The 7,980-nt window shown below is 39.2% G+C and overlaps 1 pseudogene; it reads left to right on the top strand.

Annotated features, from left to right (window-relative positions):
- The first annotated feature begins 485 nt into the window (after nt 1–485).
- On the top strand, nt 486–1,736 carry LOC148503954 (uncharacterized; annotated as a pseudogene).
- The last annotated feature ends 6,244 nt before the right edge of the window (nt 1,737–7,980 follow it).

The following is a 7,980-nucleotide window of genomic DNA, read 5'->3' as shown; positions in this document are numbered from 1 at the left end:
GTCCGGCTACCTTGTGGCCGGGCTCAGCAGTCAGCAGCCATTTTGTCCCTCTTGTGCATAGGCCTATATTGCTGTGTCCCATACTAGCCCTGTATCTCGGTTTTATGTGCTGTTGCAATGTCTTTGACCCTAGACACATCACTGTATCAAGTCACATGCTAGCCATGTATATTTTATTTACTTTTTTGTGCAATGTCCATGTCCCTAGATGCATATGTATGTACTCAGTTGCATACAGTGTACTTTACAACATATATTTGGTAGTAAAAAGATATCTACATTTTTGTCTGTCCAGAACATTTGAATTGCTCTGAGGGTGCACATTAATTATCGTATATGTCACGGCTGTTGTACAAATTAAATGTCCCCCTGTGTGTTATAAAATATGTTATAAAATATTTATTGTTTTGAGATACTGTACATTAAGTATACAGTACTGAGTAACATAATTTCTCTTGTTCTCTCCACAGTCCCTGTTGTCAAACATGCCAACAAAAATCAGCAAATCCATGAGCAAGGTAATTGCAAACAGGAAAAAAGAACACAAAACAACATGACAGATCCAGGCCCTGGCTGAAATAGAGTGGTGTTGTAGTCAGTTTACAGACTGTGTGCTATCATGCATTCAAGAGGACGCGGTGCAGATATAGAACTTCTTCTAAGTGCACATGGTAGATACTTTACATCAACCTTTTTTTAAATGTTACTAGATTGCTACTGTACTGTGTTCCAATTTCAACAGACTGTAACTGTGCAATAATTTCTATATGTACTGTATGTGTTATACCATAGGAGCGTCAAAAAGATTGTTCACCAATTAACTTGTGAGGATGATGAACGTACAGCTTTACAAATAAAACCTATTTTAAAATCAGAATGTGACCTGGACATCTCCTGTTCCAGCATCAATTGGATTTGTAAGGAACTAGGATGGATTTTTGGCCCTATAAGGTAATATAGGGTACAATAACCCACAAATGCACTCTACAATGCACTCTTTTTTTCAGCAAACTGTCCTTAATAATGCACTGAATTGCATGACTGTAAACTAATCATAATGTTTTTTATTCCACAGGATACATCCCATGATTAGGGATGTTAATAAAGAAAAGAGAGTTGAACAAGCACAATGGTGGATAGAGTGTGGTAAGAATTTTAACGATATTATTTTCACAGATGAAACTTCGGTTTCTCTGGAGAGGTTCTCAAGACTGTCCTTCTGGAACCGTGCATATTTCTCAATTAAACCACATCCCAAGCATCCATTAAAGCTTCATGTATGAGGAGCTATATCTCATCTTAATTTTTGAAGGTACAGTAATGTTTTTTGTAAAAAATGCATACCACAATATTTACAGTCCTGTACAGTAGTACAGTGTGTTCTTGTTACTGACCAAAATTTCTCATCTCTTTAGGCAACATGAATAAGACTTTCTTCCAAGAAGAAATAGTATATGGCTGTATGGTGCCATATATGAGAAATTGCTATCCATCGGGATACCGATTATTCCAGGACAATGATCCTAAACAATCTGCCTCAGCAAAATTCATGAACGAGAGAGGTATATTTTGGCAACACACACACCACCAGAGTGAGTATTGTCCTACTGTATTCACTCTTTATTGTACAATAAAGTATGTACAGTAATTATACCCAGTAAACTTTTTATTAAAGTATTGTACTATGATGACTGTATGATTCATTTTTTTACTGTCCTGTAGGTCACCAGACATGAATCCCATTGAATTGGTCTAGGCCCAGTTGAAGAGGTTCATCAGATCTCATGTGAAACCAAAAACTAAAAAGGAACTGTTGGATGGGATACTAAAGTTTTGGGAAACAGTACTGACAACTGCCCAGTATAACAATTATATTAATCATCTGTATAAAGTATTACCTGTTGTAATCAAAGGAAATGGTCAAGCAAATGATATGTAGCCTGTACAGTACTGTATATTTTATATAATTAGTATGTGCATTATTAATTAAAGCTGCATACTGTAATGTACTATATGTTTTAATTAAGTACTGTTTTTTCTTACTATATTTATGCTACAGTATCAATAAATAGTGGCATTTTTGTGTTTGGTTATTTTTGCAAAGTAGAGTACTGTATTGTAACAAAGTTTCATGTACTGTATGCTTTGAGTCATTTATTTTCTTACTGTATTGTTGGTATCAATAAATTCAGGAACCTTCTGTGTCTGTTTCCAGTATTTTTGCAGAGTAGAGTACTGTATTGTTATAAAGTTTAATGGCCTCCTATGGATTCAAAGCAGACTGCCATGAAGGATCCTTGTCTTACAAGGACAGCAAGCTCTTCCTGGTCTCAGCACAATATAAAACTGCTGCCACAGTACAATGTATCTGTGCCAGGAGCTATAATCATTAATACTGCATACTAGGAAACATAATTTCAAATATCAGGTGCTAATATAAACAATTATACAATTTTAAATTGTGTCCTCTCTCATAACATTAATTGCCGCTCCTAAGTAGTACCTCTGACCACTACTCAAACATACAATAGGTAATAAGAATTATAATTCGCAAAGAGCACAACAGATTAGGATAACATTTAATAATTATTATAAAACAAAGCAAAAAAGATAAATACATAAATATACTAGTACAAGTACAATATGCAAAGAACTGTTTAAATATTTTGATGCAATAATGCAATTGCTATAACAATATTTACACATAAAAATTCAGATGCATCTGTAAGTGATAGTACTTGATACAAAGTATATCCAAGGTTGCCAGAGATACTGTTAGCAATAGGATCCAGAACTATAATGAAATTGACAGTGTCTTTGGTACTTTTGCTGGTAAAAAATATTGATGTAAATGTCCCAGAAGTGTCCCACTCTACTGTTGGGGGAACACCCCCCGTGTTGCCGCAGCCCCACTCTTATGGCTCCATTGTTCCAGGCAACTGGCTCCGTGCTAGTGAAGAGGGAAGAAACTGTCCTCATTGGAGGTAACATGCTAGCGTGTTCCAGTTGTTTGGGTAGTGCTGGGGCACAGTGGAGCAGCACAGCATACAGAGGGAGGGAGAATGTCCAGGGTATATGATCCAGCAGAAAGGAGGTAAATTACAGCATTAGTCAGGTTACGGGTTCTGTATACTAGGAGGCTACAAAATACGGCTACAAAATACTGCATATTGTAAAGTACTGTACTGTAGGAAGACAAAGAAAAATCCAAAAATACAATAAAGTTTTGTAATAGTGAAACAAAAAAGGCATTAATAAACAGCTAACATTTGTTACATAATTTAGTATTAATACAGTATGTACCAGGGGCTACAGTACTGTATGGTATATTCAGTAATACTGTATACTGTACTACTGTAGCAGTCTACAAAATAGTGTACAGTACTGTATATTGAAATATAGAAAAAAAATCAGTCAAACGTACAGTACTGTGCAATAACAGTTTGTAATACTAAAACAAAAAAACTGTAAGCACCAATAATTAGTTAAAAATATTTAAAATAATAAAATTAGTATTAATATGTGACAAGGGCTATATTCAGTTAAATAATACTAAACTGCACTGTATATTGTAATGTTTAAAAAACATTCAGCACTGTATATTGTAATGTTTAAAAAACTCTTGCAAACCAACTGTACTGTGGCTACAGTACAGTATGTTTACAGACTTATTGTACTGTAGACAGATGTTTTCATAGGAGAGGTTAAAAATAAATTTAATATACTGTATTGTTTAGTGTGTATACTGTCTTTATTATCTGTGATTTGCTGTATCATGAATATTTACCATTGGCAATAAATACAGTATCCTAAAAAAAATTGGTGTTTCATATTTCGATGATCAAACTCTTTATCCATTAATACTGTACAGTACTATACCGTATGCCAATTTGGTACTTTATGCAAATTATATATTGTGTCCTGGCCCCCCTAATTTTCTGTGCACCATAGCAATGGTACTGTACCTTTTGCAGGGCTGCCCTAATGAATTGTGGTGCCCAGGACTGACAATATAGAAAGGTGCTGTGTATAATGGTGGAGCTGTCTATACTGTCTATCTGGTGGATACTGTCTATCTATCAATTGGATCCCATACAAAGACAAAACAGGTTGTATACAAATTAAAATGCTAATAAAACAAAAATGAAAAAATAAAATGAAACCTAACGAAAAAAATCACAAAAATTATCAGTGAGTTTATGCTTGGTCATCCTATACAGGGCTATGACCTGCTGAAGTTGTTCTGTGGGGAGAAAAAAAAGGTACAGTATCACAACACTAATGTACAATACTGTACAGTATATTTTAAAATCTTGACAACCACTACAGAATGTAACTACTGTAAATACTGTACTTTACCATGAGTCATGTGCCTGCCCCGTTGTTGTGGTTCTTGGGCCTGGTCATGGCCCGGTCTTGGTCCACCCTGGATGACTGTATTGGGAAAATAAATACATTATTCACATTATAGTATGGTACTGTGGACCTCATTCAGAGCCGGACGCTATTTGCGCTCGCTCATTCAGAAAAAGGGGCTGGCCATTTAAATTGAGCGCTCGCTCTTTGCAGTCTGTTGACGCCTCTATGTCTGAGCGAGCGTCTGAAACATGCACTCGCTATTTTGTAAAGACGCCCCTTGGCCGTTCGCATCATACGTCATCTCCGCTATTTATTAGATTAAAGTTTAGATTATTAGATTAGAGTACATCGAAAGGCGTATGAACTGCTCGCTATTCTTGTGGTAGCATTTTCCTACCGCAATCATGCGAGCAGTTCAGGCTAAAAGACAACCAAGTGATGTGGTCGATGATGCTGCTTTGTTAATTATGCACACCCTTAAAATGCCCATTTTGACCGTTTGGCACGCCTGCGTTTGGATCCCCATTCCCCATTTTCAAGCACCTTCCCCTGTTACCACCCACAAATGCCTCATCCTGTCACTCAAATTAGTAGGCACTCGCTATTTTGCGAGCACACGATTTCCGACCGCACTGACTGGTTGGCGCATGCGCATTACGACCCATACGCATGCGCGAGAGAGCGAGTGCCGCTTACGAGCGGCTCTGAATCAGGCCCTGTATTATTTATACTGTATGGTGCTACAAGGTTTGAGTAGCTCTTAACAAATTACATAAACAAATGAGCAAAACAATAAAACAGCTACTTACAGTAAAAGACAATACAGGACAAGTACAGCACATGGTATGCAGTCTAAACATTGGTGCACTAATGGTCATAACACTGAATTAAGCATCAGGGTGGCAGACACTGAAGGTTACTGTAAGTGCTGTTCTAGGGAGCTTGGAGCAGATAGTCTAAGTAAGAGAAGGAAAAGCACAAGAAGGGACAGGACACTGCTCGTGAGAGCTTACATTGCATTTTAAAGGTTGTGGGCAGAAAGTGAGCATTAAACAGAGGGTTAGGATGAGAGATGGCTGGGTTTGAGTAAGTGGGTCTTCAGAGCTCATTGTGAGTGCAGTAGAGGTGGAGAATTCCAGGGGGAGCAGCATATGCAAAATCTTGGAGGTGGGAGTGAGGAAGTAGTCAGTAGACAGTATAGGGGGCATGGATTTGTGGAGCAAAAAAAGGCGGGAGTGTAAAGGGGTCAGATATGTAAATGGGATTGTAATGGGTCAGTGCTTTATAAGTTAGTGTGAGAAGCTTGATTTGGTTTGTGAAGGTGTACTGCTTGTAAGAGGGGAGGAAGATACAATAAGCTGGACAGCAGCATTGAGGAGAGAATGGAGTGGAGAGAGGTGGTAGTAAGGTACAGTAGTCCAATCTGGTGATGACTAGTAAGTGGATGATCATCTTTCTAGCATCTACTGTAGGGTAAGACAGCCTCAGATCCTGGAAATGGCAGGACTGTGTGAGGTACTGTACTGAATGTGTGGTTTTAAGGAGAGGGAGGATTCAAGGATAACTGTCATGATTGGTGTTTGTGAGTTACCTGACTCAGTTGTGTGACCATGGATGATTTAAATAGCTCTATTTACATATGAATTGTATGGCAGTGAGAAATGCCTTTGATGATAAATGACAAGAACAGGAAATTTGTAATGTTGGAGGAACTGGACTGGGACCGGCAGGAAGGCTTACTGAGCTGGATGGGGTGCCAGTAGGTAGGCTTGCAGAATTGAACTGTGAACCAGTAGATAACTTGGAGGAACCGGACTGGGACTGGCAGGAAGGCTTGCTGAGCTGGACAGGGTAACAGTAGGTGGGCTTGCAGAATTGGACTAAGAACCAATAGATAGGCTTGCTGAATTGGACTGAGAACCAGTAAGATTTCTGGATGCACTAGGTATAGCTGCTAGCAGGATTACAGGATGAACTGGTCTGGGAACCAGTCGGATTTCTGGATGTGCCAGGTATAGCTATCAGCAGGATTACTGAATGAACTGATCTGGGAACCAGCAGGATTTCTGGATGTGCCAGGTATAGCTGCCAGCAGGATTACTGGATAAACTAGTCTGGGAAACAGCAGGATTTCCAGATGTGCCAGGTACAGCTGCCAGCAGGATTACTGGATGAACTGGTCTGGGAACCAGCAGTATTTATGGCTGTGCCAGGTAAAGCTGCCAGCAGGATTACTGGATGAACTGGCCTGGGAACCAGCAGGATTTCCGGATGTGGCATATATAACTATCAGCAGGATTGCTGGATGAACTGGTATGGGAATCAGCAGGATTTCTGGATGTGCCAGGTATACTTATCAGCAGGATTACTGAATGAACTGGTCTGGGAACCAGCAGGATTTCTGGATGGGCCAGGTAGAGCTACCAGCAGGATTACTGGATGAACTGGTCTGGGAACCAGCAGGAGCCTTGGATACACTTGTACACAGGGAGACAGAAGTAGCACAATCTGTACACCATGGGAAGTAATGAGATACTGAAGCCCTGAATGCTATCAGCGGAGGATTGTTATACACTGGGTCTGGTAGGAATTGGTGGACTCAGTCAGGTGGTCTGGCAGAAGTACTCTGAGTGGTGGGGCGCACAACATGCAAAGGAAGCAATCATATCAGCAATACTGAGAGTCAGAACTACACCTGCGGTTTCAATCAAGGCTAGCAGTGTTCAAGGATAGAAAAGGGCCCAGGTGAATAATCACTGTGGAAAAGAGAGCATAATCCAAATGTATACACTGAAGTGTTGCAGCCAGCATGATCAGAGCAGATCTCCCAGGCAAATTACACATACAGATCCACGGGACAGTTGGCAGGGGTAAGTCTCAAGACAAAAAGGTGAAAAACTAGCTAGGGTCGTGACAGTACCCCCCTCTTTATGGGTGGACTTCGGACACCTAAATAAATACATAGGAGAACATGAAACATGAGATGCCAGAAAAACTGATAAAGTTTCCTAAATCTTGACTGAGCCTGTCAGATCTCCACAAGAACTTGAAACTTTGATAACTCTGGAAGGTGCTGGAATATTGCTTTCTGAGGTGATTTGCTCAAAAATAATTCCCTGGTGAACAAAATGTCAATCAGTTCAAACAAGCCATTCTCATTAATAATTTTGACCCCAAAACTCTTTGCTTTCACTCGCTTGGATTTTCCACCGTAACAGCCCATATTAAAATAATTGATTCTACTACAAATCTTGCCAGAAACTTTGCCTCCATAACTCTCAATTAACAACTCGGCTTCTTCATTTTCAATGGACTCCAAGAATCCAGAGATTACAAAGGTTAAATCCTTCAAGCATTTATCTGTTCCCAGGAAGCTTTGCTTAGTGCAAAGAACTTTAGCTGAAGAACTGGTCTTATCTATAGAAGGTTAAAGATCTGATTGTGAACATAAAAATTACTTGATCTTTAAATTGGAACCTTTAACTGTCTGAAATGTAGGTACCTCAGATGTAGTAGATACTGGTAACTCCTGTGGAAATACGTGACTTTGTAAGGACAGAGTCAAACAACAGATGGTCTTTAGGAAATGGAGAATTATCATGTTCATGATCGAACTCAGAT

Source organism: Taudactylus pleione, unplaced genomic scaffold (genome assembly GCF_031769625.1).
Source record: "Taudactylus pleione unplaced genomic scaffold, aTauple2 ptg000473l, whole genome shotgun sequence".
NCBI classification, from domain to species: Eukaryota; Metazoa; Chordata; class Amphibia; order Anura; family Myobatrachidae; genus Taudactylus; species Taudactylus pleione.
The sequence above is the reverse complement of the archived record's forward strand: the minus strand, read 5'-3'. Positions and strand labels throughout refer to the sequence as shown.